We start from the raw sequence: 18,833 nt of genomic DNA, 5'->3' as shown, positions 1-18,833 counted from the left end.
GAATGACAAATGAATACTGGTTCTCCTACTGCTCTGACAGTTCATTTTCTCTTTCGCTGCTTTCTGAAAAGCAGGCATCCCCTAAGGTTTAAATCAGACTTTCTTGCTCTTTTCTACAGCCCTGCCCTTGGTGTTCTGATACCTTCCCCCTCTCCCCTCACAATTTCAACCATCACTTCTGGACTGATAAATCACAAATCTTGTGACCTCTGAAGTCAAATTACCAACTACTTGCACTGTCCTGCTTTCGTAACAAGTTCAACATATCCAGGTCTGAAGTCACCTCCTTCCCCCCAAAACCAGTTCTCCCACTGATTCTGTGATTTTTTTTTTTCAGTTAACGGCATCGCAAACCACCCAAGTTCAAAACCTCAGTAAGCTTTGACTCTTTCCTATCCTTGTCCCCTTCCCCATCCGAGTCACAAAGGCTTGTCAATTTCGCCTTCAAAATTCCCTATACTGACCCTTCCTTTACACTTCCACTGTCATCACGCTAGTTTACGCCTCAGTTACCTCCCATCTAGACTGCTGCAATAGATCGATCTTTCCGGCCTCCTGCCTCTTGCCATTCCAATTGATATTATATCATTAAAGATTTACTAATATTTCTCATTACTTTTTTGTGTACATTTTACACAAAAAGGTCTTGAATTGTTTCTTAGCAATGAAATAATGTCAGTTGCTAGCCAAAATAGATTTTTGATAGGATCACTCCCACCTTTCCCAGATCCCAGGCAAAGATGTCTACCCTCACCATTTCTACCCCATATCATAGTGGCTGTACTAGCCTGTGCAATAAAGAAAAAGAAATTTAAAAATATATAGATTGGTTCAGGGGACATCTAAGTCAACTGGCATAATAAAATCTATTAACAAAACATTCTGCATCCCACTTTGAAGAGTGGCGTCTGGGGTCTTAAATGCTAGCAGGCAGCCATCTAAGATACATCAATTGGTCTCAACCCACCTGGATCAAATTAGAATGAAGAACACCAAGGACACAAGGTAATTACGAGCCCAAGAGACAGAATGGGCCACATGAACCAGCGACTACATCATCCTGAGACCAGAAGAACCAGATGGTGCCTGGCTACAGCTGCCCTGACGGAACACAACAGAGAACCCCTGAGGGAGCAGGAGAGCAGTGGGATGCAGACCCCAAATTCTCATAAGACCAGACATAATGGTCTGACTGAGACTGGAAAGACCCCGGTGGTCATGGCCCCCAGACCTTCTGCTGGCCCAGGACAGGAACCATTCCGGAAGCCAACTCTTCCGACATGGATTGGACTGGACAATGTGTTGGAGAGAGATGGTGGTGAGGAGTGAGCTTCTTGGATCAGGTGGACACTTGAGAGTATGTTGGCATCTCCTGCCTGGAGGGGAGATGAGAGGGTGGAGGGGGTTAGAAGCTGGTGAAAAGGACACGAAAAGAGAGAGTGGAGGGAGGGAGCAGGCTGTATCATTAGGAGGAGAGTAACTGGGAGTGTGTAGCAAGGTATATATGGGTTTTTGTGTGGGAGACTGACTTGATTTGTAAACTTTCACTTAAAGCACAATAAAAATTATTTTAAAAAAATAGAGAGAGAAGACACTTGAAAGTGTGTTGGCAACTCTTGTTTGGAGGGGGGATGGGAAGATAGAGAGAGAGGGAAGCTGGCAAAATTGTCATGAAACGAGAGACTGAAAGGGCTGACTCAATAGGGGGAGAGCAAGTGGGAGAAGGGAGTAAGATGTATGTAAACGTACATGTGACAGACTGATTGGATTTGTAAATGTTCACTTGAAGCTTAATAAAAGTTAATTAAAAAAAAATAGAGAGATTGGAAAGGAAGAAATAAAGCTGTCTTTATTCACAAATGACATGATAGTACACATAAAAAATCCCAAGGAATCTACAAAAGACTGTAAGAACTAATAAATGAGTTCAGTGAGATTACTGAGTACAAAGTCAGTATTAAAAAACCAATTGTGCTTCTATATACTAGCAATAAAAAATGGGAATAAATTTAAGTACATTTATAGTAATACCACAAAATATAAAATACATATAAATCTAACAAAATACACACATGTATACACATATCAATGTGCTAAAAACTACAAAACACTGATGAAAAAATCAAAGGTGACCTAAACAAATGGATAAGTATGCCATGTTTATGAATTAGAAGTCTCACTATTGTTAAGATGTCAATTCTCCCTAAATTGATCCATAGATTCAATTCAATTCCAATAAAAATTCCAGTAAGATTTTATTTTAGAAAGTGACTAGCTGATTCTAAAAGTCAAATGGAAGAAAAAGGAATTAAAATAGCCAAAACAATTTTGAAATAGAAGAATAAAGTTGGAGGACTCAGTAATCAACACAGTGTGGTACTAGGTGAAGGACAGTCTCATAGAGTAATGGCACAGAGTCCAGAAATAGACCTACACATATGGGGTCAATAGATTTTTTTATGATGATCCAAAGGCAATTCAATGGAGAAAAGATGGTCTTTTCAACAAATGGTGCTGGAACAACTGGAACCCCACATAAAAAAACCTGAATTTTGACCTATACTTCGCATCTTACACAAAAATAACTAAAAATGGATCGCAGTCCTAAACGTAAAACTTAAAATTACAGAGATGCCAGAAGAGAAGAAAAATTTTGTAACCATTGGTTAGGCAAAGATTTCTTAGATACAACAAAAGCACAATTTATCAAAGAAAAAAAATTGATAAAATTGGACTTACTCAAAATTAAGAGTTTTTGTTCTTTGAACGATACTGCTAAGACAACAAAAAGAAGAGCCATGGATTGGAAGAAAATATTTGCAAGTCACATAATGGACAAAGAACTTGTATCCAAAATATATACAGAATTCTCAAACCTTAATAATAATAATAATTTTAATGGGCAAAATATTTGAATAGACACCAAAGAAGATATACAGATGGCAAATAAGTACATGAAAAAATACTCAATATCTGTAGTGTCTGGGATCTTAAAAGCCTATGAACAGCCATCTAGGATACTCCACTGGTCTCACCCCTTTAGGAGCAAAGAAGAATGAAGAAAACAAAAGATACAAGGTAAAGATTAGTCCGAAGGACTAATGGACCACATCTACCATGGCCTCCATCAGACTGAGTCCAGTACAACTAGATGGTGCCTGACTACCACCACTCACTGTTCAGACAGGGATCAAAATAGAGGGTCCCAGGCAGAGCTGGAAAAAAATGTAGAATAAAATTCTAACTCAAAAAGAGAGACCAGACTTGCTGGCCTGACAGAGACTGGAGAAACCCTGAGAGTATGGCCCCCGGACACCCTTTCAGCTGAGTAATGAGGCCACTCCTGAGGTTCACCCTTCAGCCAAAGATTGGACAGGCCCATAAAACAAAGTGAGACTAAAGGGGTACACCAGCCCAGGGGCAAGAACTAGAAGGCAGGAGGGAACAGGAAAGCTGGCAGTAGGGAACCCAAGGTTGAGAAGGGAGAGTGTTGGCATGTCGTGGGGCTGTTAACCAATGTCATAAAATAATATGTGTACTAACTGTTTAATGAGACACTAGTTTGTTCTGTAAACATTCAACTAAAGTACAATTAAAAGAAAAGAAAATATACTCAACATCATTAGTCGTTGTTGTTAGGTGCCATGAGGTCAATTTTTGACTCAGTGATCCTATGTGATTAGAATAGAACTGCCCAATGGGGTTTTCTGGGCTGTAATCTTCACAGAGGCAGGTCACCAGGTCTTTCTCCCATGGAGCCGCTGGGTGGTTTCTAAGAGCCAACCTTTCAGTTAGCAGTTGAGCACTTAAATATTGCACCATCAGAGTTCCTTAGGGAAATGCAGCTTAAAACCACAATGAGGTAGCACTACACACCTCTTAGAATAGCTAAAAAATACAATAAAAACCTGACAGTAACAAGTGTTGATGAGAAATTGAAGCCACTTGAACTCTCTTAAATTGCTGATGGAAATGCAAAATGACAGTTTGGCAGTTTCTTATAAAGTTAAATACAGGTAGTCCCCAACATACAATGTATTCGAGTTACAACAAACCACACTTAGGACCATTTGTGGAACAGCTCATAGATCACGAAGAAGGGGAATTGACAGATGAGGACTTTCTGGATTTTGAAGAGGAAAAAAATGCTGAAAAAGAAAGAATGAGGAAGAGGAAGGAGAGAAGTTGTCAAAAAGTTTTACCGTGAAAAGATCGGCTGAAGTTTTTTTAAACTAAATCTGGAACTTCAGATGCTTGAAAACAATAGACCCAAATACTGATCGATTTGCTAAAGTAGATAGGCAGATTCGGGAAGCAATGAGGTGTTATCATGAAATACATGAGAAAAAAGAAAAGGTACATACAGAGAACTCTCATTGATTTTCTAACTAGAAACGCCATCCCCTTTCCCATGGACAATCCAGAACCTTCCATAAGTGGAGTTATTACCATAACTGACAAAACGACAATGTTGTCCAACTCTTCCTCATTGTCAAGAGTAAATTTTTTTGATTTGTGTATTTTTTATGTATATATGTATGAAAATATATCTATAAGTTTATATGTACTGTTTCCAAACCCCAAAGACAAATAAAGGTCACATGTACAAAGACACTGAAAATAAAAGGCAATAATAATGAAAACTAAAAAAAAAATGAGGTATTCAATTTACATCAGAACCAACTTATAACAGTGGTCAGAATGGAACCCCATCTTAAGTCAAGGGCCACCTGTATAGGTTTACCATATGACCCAGCAGTCCCACTCCTAGGTATTTTCCCAAAAGAAATGAAAACTTAAGTTCACATGAAACCTTGTACTCAAATGTTTATGGTGGCTTTATTCATAATCACCAAAAACTGGAAACAACCCAAATGTTTTTCAACTGGTGAATGGAAAAACTGCGGCACATTCACACAACAGACTACTACTCAACAATAAAAAGGAAAGAATACTGATATACACAACAACATAAATGCAATAACTCAAATGCATTAAACTAAGTAAAAGAAACTAGACTCAAAAGGCTATGTAATTATATATATTATTATATACAAAAGGCTGTATGGTTTCACTTATAAAACATTCTGCAAAGGTAAAAATTATAGTTACAGAAAACAGGTCAATGGCTGCCAGAGATGGGAGTGAGAGTAGGGGTTGATTACAAAGGGGCAGCACAAGTTCCACCAGGTGATGTAACTGTGCTATATCTTGACTGTGGGGGTAGTTATACAACCTCTATACATTTGGCAAAACTCAGAACTTTATACAAAAAAAGTAAATTTTACTTCATGTAATCACAAATTTTTTTAATTATTAAAAAACAAAAACATATTCTAAAGTGCTAAAACAAAACAAAAACCTTTCCCAGGTCCCTCCTGCAGAATAATGTCTAAACTCTGATTCTCAATAACACAATCTGACTTTAACTTACCTTTTATATTTAGCTGCTACTATTTCCAACATGCAACTTCTTCCCAAACAAAATATTTTCCCGTTTTTGTGCCTTTTTAAATTGTTTTACCTATTTGGGATGCTCACTGTCCTTCTTCCCCCCCTATACGCAACCCAGCTTTTTTGTGAAACCTTCCTTAACTACCCCAAGCCTGAAGGGATCTCTCTCACTTTTGAACTCCTATATAAATTTGCTATAATTTTAAGGGTAATTAAATGTTGCTAATGTACCAATGCTTCTTTTCTTTTTTTTTTTTTAATATTTGTTGTGCTTTAAGTGAAAGTTTACAAATCAAGTCAGTCTCTCATACAAAAATTTATACACACCTTGCTATATACTCCTAATTGCTCTCCCCCTAATAAGACAGCATACTCCTTCCCTCCACTCTCTTTTTTCGTGTCCATTCAGCCAGCTTCTGATCCCCTCCGCCCTCCCACCTCCCCTCCAGACAGGAGATGCCAACATAGTCTCATGTGTCTACTTGATCCAAGAAGCTCACTCTTCACCAGTATCATTTTCTATCCCATTGTCCAGCCCAAGCCCTGTCTGAAGAGTTGGCTTTGGGAATGGTTCCTGTTTTGGGCTAACAGAAGGTCTGGGGACCATGACCACCAGGGTCCTTCTAGTCTCAGTCAGACCATTAAGTCTTGTACCGATGTTTCTAGAGGACTGCCCTCCCCTCCATACTCCCCTTTACCCCAGAGGATAAGGGTCTTTATTCCACCCCATTTCAGAATGGGGAATGGATATAGGTCAGAAGCCAATTGTGTTATATCCAAATTCCTATAATTGTGGGGCACATTACCACAGGATTTTACTACAGTTTATTTATTTGCCATGTAACCCATCTTCTTATTTATAAATTGTGATTCTAAATTAAAAGTATGATTCTAAATACATATTCTTAAACTTTCCATAAAACTAGTTCTTCTTATAAAGCAGGATATTTTTACAGTAATGTGAATACAATTAAAACTTTAGGCTCTCCTGTCAATATAAACACATTAAGGGACATCACACAGCTTTGGGCTGGTAAGATCCTCATGAAGTTGTTCTATACAAATGCATCCAAGAGTCATACTCTAGATATTTGGTTAAAAAGAAAGAATGGTAAGCATGCATTATTTGTTCACTGGCATTCTGTTCCAAAGAAGTTATCTACACGCAGTTTTCAGTACAGAATCTTGCTTAGCATTCATGCCAGGGAATTAGATGAAGATTAAGAACTACCACCTGACAGTGGCAACTAAGTGGTATATACAAATGTATCCAAATTTAAATTAAAAACACTCCACAGGCTATCATGCAATACTCTTATCTGATTGATTTTGTCCGTGTAGTAGTAGCAACCAAAGGGCTCATAGCATCCCGCAGAGAACAGCACTAAAAGAAAACAAAAACCAAACCTGTTGCTGTAAAGTTGATTCAGATTCATAGAAATCCTGGTGGCATAGTGGTTAAGAGCTCTGCCGCTAACCAAAGGACGGCAGTTTGAATCCACCTTGGAAACCTCGTGGGGCAGTTCTACTTTGTCCTATATATAGGGTTGCTATGACAGAATAGCACTAGCCAACAGGAAACTCTCAAGACAGCAGGCTCCATGGCAGCCTGGCTCCCAGACGGGGACATTCTTTGGTTAGAGAAGAATGATGGTATTTTTCTAATTCACAGGGGGTTAAAATTAATAGATGGATTTTTCACAACCTTATCTTTTCTCTCATAATTTTTCTTATCTACTTACTCTTCTGATGGCAGAACAAAAACATGAACAAATAGGAAATTGGAGGAAAAAAATCAAAACAGTCAATTGGGCTTATTTTGTCAAATTCTTTTATTATTGACTCATACTGATGATTGTAATTTTTCTATTGTGTTTTTATGATATTCACTTATCCTTCTAGTAAAATCAATTCCTAGTTTCTAAGGCGGAATTAAATATATCTGGTCCCTGCGCAAAGTTTAAGAATCACTGGACCTTCCCACCACTTGCAGCCTCATCTACCCATTCACTCACTGATCAGACACTTCCCGGAGCACCTATTACGTGTGCCTCTGGACTACCTTCTGTATCATAAATAAGCTCTGTACACTATTCCCTCAGAGTCTTGGCTCGAATACTGCCTTTACTGGGAACTCCATTTCTTCTTGTTAAAAAACCATACTCATCCTTCAAGGAATAGCTAAAATCGAAAGGAATAGCTAAAATCAAAGCCTTTGCCAGATCCTCTCCCTCTCTCATCTTCCCATTCTCCCGATTTATTTCATCCTCCTCTGGGCTCTCAGTATATGGTGGGTGTGGAACACAATATTACCTTTCCCTGTCATGTTATAGTTACTTGTGTACAAGCACTATACTATATATTCCTTAAAAGCATCTTTTTCTTCCACACAGACGTTGAATATAATAGGCATTGAATCATTGAGGGTTTAATTCAAAAAGAAAACTTTTTGTCTGAAGGGATAAGTACCAAGAACAACCAATTTCAACATCCTGATAAACTGACTTTTTTTAAACAAAAGATTTCCCAAAATGTTTATATCTACCTTCAGATACTAACAACTCTTTCTAATGGAGCTTATACCAATAGAACCAACGTTTGTTTTCAAGTTTGAAAATAAAGAGATAAGGATCTACAATCATTAAAAAAGGGCAGCTATTTGTTGATTTATGGACTGGTTATCTCAAACTCCCCAGTGAATACAGTTACTCAACTCAAACAACTTCCTGAGGATTGGACATTGGCAGCTTCAAATTATTACATCATGTACAACAGGAAGACTTGTATATTGATAAAGGTCAGAAAGACTGATTTTCCCTATTCAAGCACTTAGAAAACTGTCGCTTACTACAAGTTTGTCAGAAGCCAGTTGGAAAGAAAATAAAGACAAGAAGACATGTTTTACTTTTTTATAACTGACAAACTGGAAGAACCAAGAAGTGACAGCTGCAGGCTCCTTACAACAACAACAACCGGTGCCCCCCAGTCAGCTCCAACCCGTGGAGACTTCACGTGTGTCAGGGGTGCCCACCAGTCAGCTCCAACCCGTGGAGACTTCACGTGTGTCAGGGGTGCCCCCCAGCCAGCTCCAACCCGTGGAGACTTCACGTGTGTCCGGGGTGCCCCCCAGTCAGCTCCAACCCGTGGAGACTTCACGTGTGTCCGGGGTGCCCCCCAGTCAGCTCCAACCCGTGGAGACTTCACGTGTGTCAGGGGTGCCCCCCAGTCAGCTCCAACCCGTGGAGACTTCACGTGTGTCCGGGGTGCCTCCCAGTCAGCTCCAACCCGTGGAGACTTCACGTGTGTCCGGGGTGCCTCCCAGTCAGCTCCAACCCGTGGAGACTTCACGTGTGTCCGGGGTGCCTCCCAGTCAGCTCCAACCCGTGGAGACTTCACGTGTGTCAGGGGTGCCTCCCAGTCAGCTCCAACCCGTGGAGACTTCACGTGTGTCCGGGTTGAACTGTGCTCCGCAGCTGAATTTTCAGAAGTAGATCACCAGGACTTTCTTCCAAGGTGCCTCTGGGGGGACTTGAACCTCCAACATTTGCAGTCGAGTGCATTAACTGTCTGCACCACCCAGGAACTCCTGCAGGCTACTCAGCCCCTCCTTATAAAGATCCAGACCTGTATAGATGATTAACTGACTTATAAGAGAGGCACTATGGTAGCAGAAAGAACTTGATAGTGAAAAATGCAGCCTCTGTAGGGCAAACCACATTGCGTAACTTCAGGAGACACCATGCTCACAGCGAAGACCCAATGGGTGCCGTTCCCAGAGAACACAATGGGCGTTACATAACTTGGGGACCCAGAGTCCTAGAGTAGAATAAGTCCGGACTCCACCACCTAAGAGCAGTGTCATCTAGGACAAGTTATTAAAGCTCTCTATACTTTTCAGGTACCTCACCAGTAAAATGGGAATAATAATATCTATGTCATAGGATTGTTACGAAGATGAAATGAAATAATGTATATAGTACAATTAGCCTAGTGCCTGGTACGTGGTAAGTGCTCTATAAATGCTCTAGTTATGATAACGAAGATGATGAACTTTCATTCCAATCCTGGTTCCATCACTTACAGGCTATAACCTGAGAAAATTAGTATTTCAAAGGCCTCCATTTACTCATCTATGAAATAGAGATTAATTTAAAATTGTGAAGATTCAATAAAAGAGTGTATCTGAAGTATCTAGGGCAGTGCTCAATAAATGTTGGTTCCTTCCTTTCTCCCCACCTGCCAACACAGACCAAGGGAAATGATAATTGGAAACCCACTTTTCATGCATAAAAATTTTCCTTACTAAAACTCTAAGGATGTATGAGGAGGGGAAAGAATGGCTGGAATAACTGTATCAGGAGTATGGACTTTCAGTAAAAAGATCTAGGCTCAAATTTCAAGTATGCCATTTATTAGCCTTAGTAAATGTGATCTGTTGAGAGGATTCAACAAAATGATGTTTCCAAAATACTGCCTGGTACAAAATAGGAGTTGCATAAATAGTAGCTATGATTATGATGACTGTATACATTATTCCTGGAAAACCTGGAGGCATTAGCGGTTAAGAGCTACAGCTTTTAATCAAAAGGCCAGCAGTTCAAATCCACCAAGTGCTCCTTGGAAACTCTATGGGGCAGTTCTGCTCTGTCCTGTAGGGTCACTATGAGTTGGAATCGAATCAACGGTAATGGGTTTTGATATATTATTCCTATACCCATCCCCTATCTCTTTCTCTCTTACACATACACAAACACACTCATATACACTTACTTAAAAAAAAAAAATCCATGAAATTAGACTATAATTGACAGCACAGACCTAAAACCACATTAAAATGAGAAAAATGTATTCTAAAAATAATGCATTCTCAATACAATTCACCTAGACCATTGCAATAACTTCCTAACTATTCTTACCCCCTCTAATCCATCTATATAATATTGCCAAAAACACACTCTGAATCAATCACTATTTAGCTCAGAAAATGTCAGTGTCTCCCCATTAAATACAGCAAAAACTCCTTGGCCTTGAATGGCCTTCCACAATCTTATCCCGTGTACCTTTCCAACCTAATCCACCACTACTTTTCCTTAAAATACACACACACACAAATTTGTTCTGTGTATATACCCAGGATTTTGCTCAATAAGTAATGCTGTCCTCTTTCCTATCCCCATCCTTCCAAGTCCTGAGTAATACTAATAGCAATCCTTTCCACTCAACAAACCTGTTTGAAGAAGCCATTACCCTGGCAACTTATAGAAATAGGGACTAATGATAGTCACACCCTATCAGGAAGGATTAGTCATTTATGTTAATTCATTTCTCAAATGACTGTCTTTTTAAATACTGTTCTTCCCCAATTGGGACTAATCTTTCCCCCCCAAGAACTTAACTACTAAAAGAAAAAAAAAACCCAAACCCATTGCCATCAAGTCAATTCCAACTCATAGTGACCATGTAGGACAGAGGAGAACTGCCCCATAGAGCTTCCAAGGATGTACTAATCTTTACAAAAGCAGAATGTCACATTTTTCTCCCACGGAGTAGCTGGTGGGTTCGAATCACCAGCAACCAAGTGCTTAACCATTGCACTACTAGGGCTCCCAGGAACTTTATTAATCAGTATTTAATTATTAGTACGTCAGTACTTTATTAAGCTACATTGTCTTACACTCAACAGATAACTCAAAACTAGTTAAATAAAATAAGTAAAGAATTAAGTCTGTGAAATAAACCAAACTCACATTTTTCAGTTTAGAGAACTCAGTTTTAGGCAGCACAGTCAGCGCTCTCTCTTTTCTCTTAATCTCTTGCCTCAATCATATCAATTCTACTACCTTGTGTTTCAAAAAGGTCTATGGAAGGAAGATACTCTATGGCCAACATCCCTTCTCTGCCATCTTTCCAGTATCAGCAAACTAATAATAGCAGTGGTTAAAGGAAAGAGATTAACAGTAATTAATTAGATCCCTAGATAGCAAAACAGTAACTATGAGTTCCATACAGCTATCCTATAACCCACTCAATAACTTACAGCCAGATATTCCTAATTTTTTTTAATTACGGCTTTTTTTAATTTAAATACTTGATCACAACAATACATAACTTAGGAATCATTATACTCAAATTATTTCAGCACAAACTGAATAATGAAAGCATAACGGCTCTATCGACAACTGGAAAACGGGGGAGGGGGAAACCAGTGACAGCACTGGCTTGACTCATTTCTACCAGAGAATGCTGGTACTGAATGGCACGAGCGACTCCAGTGTGAGAGCAGGCACATGACTGGGAAGGTGACAGAGTACCAAGGAATGAAGGGCGTCTATAAAGAAGAATTCCTCCTCTGTGGGGGTGGGAGTGGAGGAATGGGCAGGGATCTACTGAAATCTATCCTAAAAGCCTTGACAGTTCTCAAAAGAAAATATACTTCCAGAGCCCAGGCTTTGGCCCAGTTCAAGTCTTAGGTCTATCCCTCACAGCTGAGTGACCTTCGGCCAGTTACTCTGTCTCTCTGGCTCTTTCATCTGTAGAATTATAATAATAGTAGCTACCATTTAGTGAACACCAAGGATGTGCTAGGCATCGGACACACATTATGTCCTTTCATTCTGACAATTAACCTACCAAGTAGGGATTATTTTCCTACAGAAAAGAAAAAAAACACGTTCTTTTACTAATGCATAACTGCTTCCCAGAGGAATACTACTACCTACCTGGCAAGGTTGTAATGGGGATTAGAAAGTAAATACAAGCACTTAGATTGCAGTTAGCAGCTGCCACACAGTAGGAGCTCAGGAAATCATTGTTGTACAAGTGCAACTAACTATCACTTGAATAAGCGATTCAATTGAACAGCAATAAAGTCCCACAAACAAGTTTTCCCTCATGTTACTACCATAAAAAATAACTTTCAATTAGCAGCACTTCCAGGGGTACTAAGGCTCATTACTTATAACCGGATAAAGAGCTAGTGTACCATCCATCCAGTGTCCAAAACACACACACACGCCACATGCTGTTTCTTAGTTGAGAATCAAAATATATAACCCAAGAAAACACAAAGCCCATTATGAACACAAAATATTAAATATTTTACTTTCAAAAGGATTATAGATCTCACAACTCCAGGGAGTATGTGCTTATGAATAAGTCTATCTAACTTCCCAAAAATAATTTCCAAAAGCATTTGTTATCCTGAAGCATTCAGCAAACCTTTTCCCAAAATTCACAACATACAATATTGCCAAAGTCTTAGTGGATTTTGCCGGCATTACTCTAATTATGGAAGTAAATGCTACTTTTCAGTTTAGCCACAAAACAGGCTCTTTTCTTTGTTATTGTTTTTACTAGTATGTTAATACTGAAAATAAGTATTAAAAAATCACAAATAACCTCCTGTTTAAAGGAACTTTAAAACATCAAACCACAATCCTTGCTTTTAATTCTAACAAGCTCAAGAAAATCTATGAGAATGGTTTTCAAACCAATAATGAAAATCAAATTTCCAAATCTTAATAATTGAAAGAGAGAAGAATAGAAACGACAGGCAGTCACCATGAAAGAAGACACCTCAAAGTTAAGAGAATCTTAAAACCTCAATTTCAAAGTTGAAACTGTTGCTGTTAAAAGAAATACTTCAGGAAAACTAAGCCATTCCCTACATCCCTCCACCCACCCAGTTTTACCACAAGTATAATACTTACAGGACAACATACTCAACCTCCCCCAAAAGACCTCAAGCAATCACAAGGGCATTTGTGGGGCAAGTGATACAGGAATAGGGAGGGACAAGGGAAGAGCTAGGGTTGTGGGGAGGGAAGGGTACAGAGGGAGGAGACAACTGCAGCAAGCAACAATGGGAAGCTGTGAATCTAAACCACAAAGGCTTCCCACAGAATGGGGTATCAGGGAGTAGGACAATTCTTTTTACTACCTACCAGGAACTCTGTACTGACAATTTGTCATTAAGCTAAAAAGATGGAGCCTCCAATTAAATGAAAACAAAGTAAACTTAGGAAACTAACCAAAAGCAACTTGAAGGGGCATTTCACAAACTTCACTGGAGGCTTAAGAAAAACAATTACGAGGCTGTTTCCTCCCAAGGCATTCCTGATCACAAAGGTCAGCAGTGTAACAATAAGTTTGCAGGGTGGTAGCTGCTTCCAAAAGAAGGGCCGGCCCTAAGAAACAGTCCTTTGCACTACAGTCAAAGAAGCACTAGAAGGAGGCGCTGCTGCAGTGCTTCAGAGAATAATCAAAACAATGGCATTGCCTGAATCTCTAATTCAGAATTCCAAGACTGCCTGGACTTGAATGAAATCAAATCATTTTAATAGGCAATATTCCTTCAACTGTCTTAAACGGCCATACTATTAACTGAACTGTTGGAAGCTAGGCAGTCAATTTTAAAATGCTTGGGATCTCAAAGGTTCCCAATCTCAAAGGTGAGGACCGTGAAAGATCTCCACCCCTCTCTCAGGGAAGAGGTCACATTGTATCACCAAGAAAAAACAGCAGGCAGGGTCCTGCCTCCAAACGTGATTATTCAGCCCAGAAATTGCATTTGCAGGCAGGGCACAAAGGCCCCTGAGGACCAACACACACCCTTTTATTTATTGCTCCCAATTATAAAACAGCTTTATTGAAAGTTGTTTTATAAGCATACTGATGAAAAAACTCATCAACAGAATCCTTGCCAAATGAGTCTGTTATATTTCCATAAAAAGAAAAAAAACTTTTTTTTTCTTTTTATAGGTTGAGATAAATTGTATGAGTTAACTAAAAAACAGACTGAATTAAGATATATTGGTAAAATTAAACAGACACAGGCACTGCCCAAAACTAATTAAGCTCTTACATTTTAACAATATACTACAGAAAATTAGTCCTTTGGCAACAAGGGAAGTGCCAAAATTTAGAGAAAGAAAAAAAAGATACTATTGCTTCTTTCTTCTTGCCAATCATTAGCATTCTAACTCAGGCATACAAGTATTGGGTGGGGATGGAATGGTAGTGCCATGTCAAAGTGTGAAACACAGGATTTCTGCTGATCAGTGCTAAATGCAAAGAAAGAAGGTACAAATATCAAGTTCACATCCACCAAGTAGCTAACAAGAAGGGAATATGTTTATTGTGGAACTAATTAAATAAAGGAAACCCTTGTGGTGTAGTGGTTAAGAGCTACGGCTGCTAGCCAAAGGGCTGGCAGTTCGAATCCATGAGGCGCTCCTCAGAAACCCTATGGTGCAGTTCTACTCTGTCCTTTAAGGTCATGATGAGTCAGAATTGGCTCAGTGGCAACGGGTGTTGTTTTTTTTTTTTTTTGTTAATCAAATAAATCTAGAGTATTGACACAGAGTTACAGAGCTTCATTCCTGGTTATACTGCCACTAGATAACAGAACTTTTCGTATCTCAAGAGAGGTGATCCACAGGGAAATCTCTTGCTAATAGATAGTAATTTCTTCTGAAGCCCCTGAGAAAACACATAAAACTTTCTTATAGTGCTCACATTCCACCTTGTATAAGTTATTCATGGACATATCTTACTTCTTCAAGACTGCACAGAGAGAACCCTGCATCAACCACTGGGCCTGTTCACCCAAAATAAATTAGGTAACTACAGGTTTGTGCAAGGTCAGTGCCAACTTGCCCATAGGACTTTTTGTTCACATGATTGCTAGGTCAAGCTGGGGAGTGATATAGACGGTTTTAGATGTCATATTTCACTGTCATATTTCAGGTATCCTAAAGCTAGATGAGTGGTTACAATAGTACTTTGTAAAACTGTGGTTCAACAAAACCAAGCAAGCCATTATTTTTCAAGAACTTTGCAACGAATATGTTACATGATAATATGCCCACCTTTGACCATAACAGACAAAACACCAAACCACTGCCTTCAAGTCAATTCTGACTCATAGCAACACTACAGGACAGAGTAGACTATTCCATGGTTTCCAAGGTACGCCTGGTGGATTTGAACTGCCGGCCTTTTGGTTAGCAGACATAGTTCTTAACCACTATGCCACCAGGGTTTCCATAATAGACAAATGCCTCTAAAAAAATATAAATATTATTAGCAGGGAGAAACTACCTCTAAAACCTGACTTAAAAGCAATCCAGAGAAGCCCTAGAGGGGAGGGGAGAGGACAATGGAAGAGCTCAGGCTGAAAAGTCCTACTTGGTCTGACCCCACAACCTTTCATTACGGGTCTCCACTAGCAAGCAGGAGAGGGGACAGCAGAATGTTCCACTTAATGGAAGAACAGTTTGCTTCTCTAAAAAGCCATAAAAGAGTAACAGAGAGGATTTCTCTAAGAAAAACCAAGGTGCCTCCCTCTGGAGGAATCCCAAAGCAAAACCATTTTGTTGTTTTTTTTATTTCTGAGATGCTGATGATAAGACTAACATTGGCAGTAAAGACAGGAACAGAAGGGCCCCAGAGTCAGAGCCAACTTGGAAAATAAAGGCCTCTTGATTCTAGCACTCTAGGAGAGTAGTGAGAAAATGTGGGGACTTACAGATAAACCATGGGGGAAGAGGACTGGGCTGGGCAGGGGCAGAGAAGAAGTTGGTTTAAAGTAAGTGAAAGCCCTTAGAACAGTAGCACTGGATCCCTGGGCTATATGCTCACAGGTTCAAAAAAGTAAATAAATAAAAGCTTCATTTAGAGCTGCTAAATTGCCATTTCAGAAAATACAACTAAGGGATGGCCTTGGTCTCAGTTACCAAGAAGGAATTCTAGCCTTTGACTCTAGGTTGAAAGGAAGACTATACTAGAAAGTCAAAAGAAAACAGTAAACATTATACAGCTAATTTGTATCTCGTTTTTACTCTGAGATTTTTTCAGTGTGGACAAATAGCGTGTGTACTTTAAATAGCTGCTTGTGTCGCTGAAGTGCACATGACCAAGAGGAGGTATACTGCAGAAAAGAGAGAAGTAAAAAAAAAAAAAAAAAAAAAAACCGCAATTCGAATGACACTTTGGAGAAACTTTGGCTGTTAACCACAGACCTAAGCAGCAGAAATCTTCTGTATGTTTCTCACACAAATGGACTCTAAGGAAAGAAGAAAGGCAGCCAGGGGCCACTTATTTGAACTTCTAATGTTATGATATAATTATTACTTAAATTCATCCATTCAGTTACATCTTGCATCGTTTTAAAATGTATTTGAAATAGTACTATGTCATTATGAACTTGAGCCACCATATCTCTAGAACAAGGGTTTAATAATTTCTTCAACTAGACTGAAAGCTCCCAGACAGCAGGAAGTACGTGAAACGTCTCACAAGTGTACCACAGGATCACCTAAATGCCGGTCTTACGGAACATGGTAAAAAAAAAAAATACGAATCTTTCATTCTTTTTGAAACCTTAAGTCTGCAAGTTTAAGTTATAATCGAGGAAGAAGAGAGACATGCCTAAGAAAAAAGGAAGAGGAAAATTAAGGGGGGAAGGGGATGTGACCATATCTTAAAATGCCACTACAAATTATGTTGGTAGCCTCTTCCTGCTCTAGCGACTGCAGAACTGCTAAGTTCAGACAGACGCTATCCAGGTGACCTCATCAGACCACACAGAGTTTGAACCTGCTCCTTCCTACAAGTAGAGAAAGCCACTGAGATCTACATATACTGCTTCTGTACCTGACAGTCTCCTTCCAAAATTTCTGAGACCATTCATGACCCTAATCCTTTATCTTTCTCATTTTTCACCTGTTCTCTTTTCTAATCTTACCCTTATGTCGCCCTAAACCTCTTTAGTGAGGCGCTGGTAGTTCAGCGGTAGAATCCCACCTTCCGTGCAGGAGACCTGGTTCAATTTCCAGCCAATGCGTTCCAAGCACAGCCACTATCTTTCTGTTAGTGGCGGCTTGTGTGTTGCTATGATGCTGAACAGGTTTCAGCAGAGCATCCAGACTAAGATGGAACTAAGACCGATGAGGAAGAAAGGCCTGGCAATCTACTTCCGAAAATCAGCCAACGAAAGCCCTATGGGTCCCCAACCAATCATGGGGATGGCACGGGATTGGGCAGTGTTTTGTTCTGTTGTGCACAGGGTTGCCATGAGTTAGGGGCCAACTCAAGGGCAGCTAACAACAACAAACCTCTTTAAACCTTTAGAGCCCATATCCACTTCCAGACCTCTTCCTTCGAAGACTCTTCCTCCCTAACTATGAAGATTTGGGGCAGGCACATATGACACGAGTAAGAGACAAGTGGCAAAATCCAGGATAGCCACCAACTAAAATCAGGAACAAGGTAAAGAGCAATTTGCAACCAGTTATCCTAACACTTTCTCTGGTCACCAGAATAATTATGTGTGCTAAAATAAAAGATTCTAAAGGCAAAAGCTCCCTTTTAAAAGGTTTCACAAGAACTAGAACTGCATCTACAGTTATGGGTGAGCTGTCAGCAGGGTAATTTATATTTTTGGCAATATTGTTTCCTGAATTGTTTTCAGTCTTTTCTAACTGTAGTAAAAGCCTCCGAGATTTCTACCACACTTCAGCAAACATCAACCCATTTGGGGTACAAAGTTACTAATACAGTATTAGGATGTACATGTTGTATTTTTCCCCATGTCCCACTGAACATTAAGAATCACAATTATTCAGCCACAAAAAGGAATGAAATACTGATACATGCTACAACATGGATGAACCCAGAAAACATTATGCTAAGTAAAAGAAGCCATTCACAAAAGACCACATATTGTATGATTCCATTTATCTGAAATGTTCAAAATAGGCAAATCTATGGCAACAAAAATTAGACTAATGGATGCCTAGAGCTGGGAGGAGGCAGAGGAAATGGAGAGTGGCTGCTAATAGGTACAGGGTTTCTTTCCAGGGTGATAAAAGTGTTCTAAAATTTATCATGCTGATTGCTGTGCAACTCTGTGAATATTCTAAAAACCACTGAATTGTACACTTTGAATGAGTGAATTGTACAGTATGTGAATTATATCTTAATAAAGCTATTATACAAAAGTCACAATTTCCCCTTTTGCAAAACAAGGACACTCTTTGTTTCACGTCTATGGTTTAAATTAGGTCCCCATAAATAACAGCAGCTGCCACCTGGTAGAACTAGATGGCTTCAAAATGCTTGGCAAACATATTCTGTGTGTATGAGATTGTGAAGGGTTGTTTTTAGAGAATACCTAAGAAAAGAAAAACAGGCTGTTGGTGTAGTCTTACTCTTCTGACATTGTCATTTAAATCAGGACAGAATGCAATCACCGTTGCTCTAGTCAAGAAGCCAACAACAGTCTATTGATTACACATATGTCCATGATGGAAGGAGACAATCTACCCAGACAAAAATAAGGCTGAAAAAAAATGCCAGCAAAACGGCACAGCAGCAAA

The 18,833-nt window shown here is 39.4% G+C and overlaps 1 protein-coding gene across 7 annotated transcripts in view; it reads right to left on the bottom strand.

Annotated features, from left to right (window-relative positions):
- Positions 1–18,833, bottom strand: part of USP54 (ubiquitin specific peptidase 54) — a 126,781-nt gene that overhangs the window by 67,599 nt on the left and 40,349 nt on the right. The window contains exon 1 of one of the 7 annotated variants that reach the window (XM_049856044.1): positions 13,164–13,946. The exons of the other annotated variants lie outside the window; for them this stretch is intronic. The gene's annotated coding sequence lies outside the window, so the exon portion shown is untranslated. Of the gene's footprint in view, positions 1–13,163; positions 13,947–18,833 lie in introns of those variants that run through there. 7 annotated transcript variants of the gene reach the window in all.

Source organism: Elephas maximus, chromosome 16 (genome assembly GCF_024166365.1).
Source record: "Elephas maximus indicus isolate mEleMax1 chromosome 16, mEleMax1 primary haplotype, whole genome shotgun sequence".
Classification (NCBI taxonomy): Eukaryota; Metazoa; Chordata; class Mammalia; order Proboscidea; family Elephantidae; genus Elephas; species Elephas maximus.
This window is presented reverse-complemented; position numbering and strand designations above follow the sequence as displayed.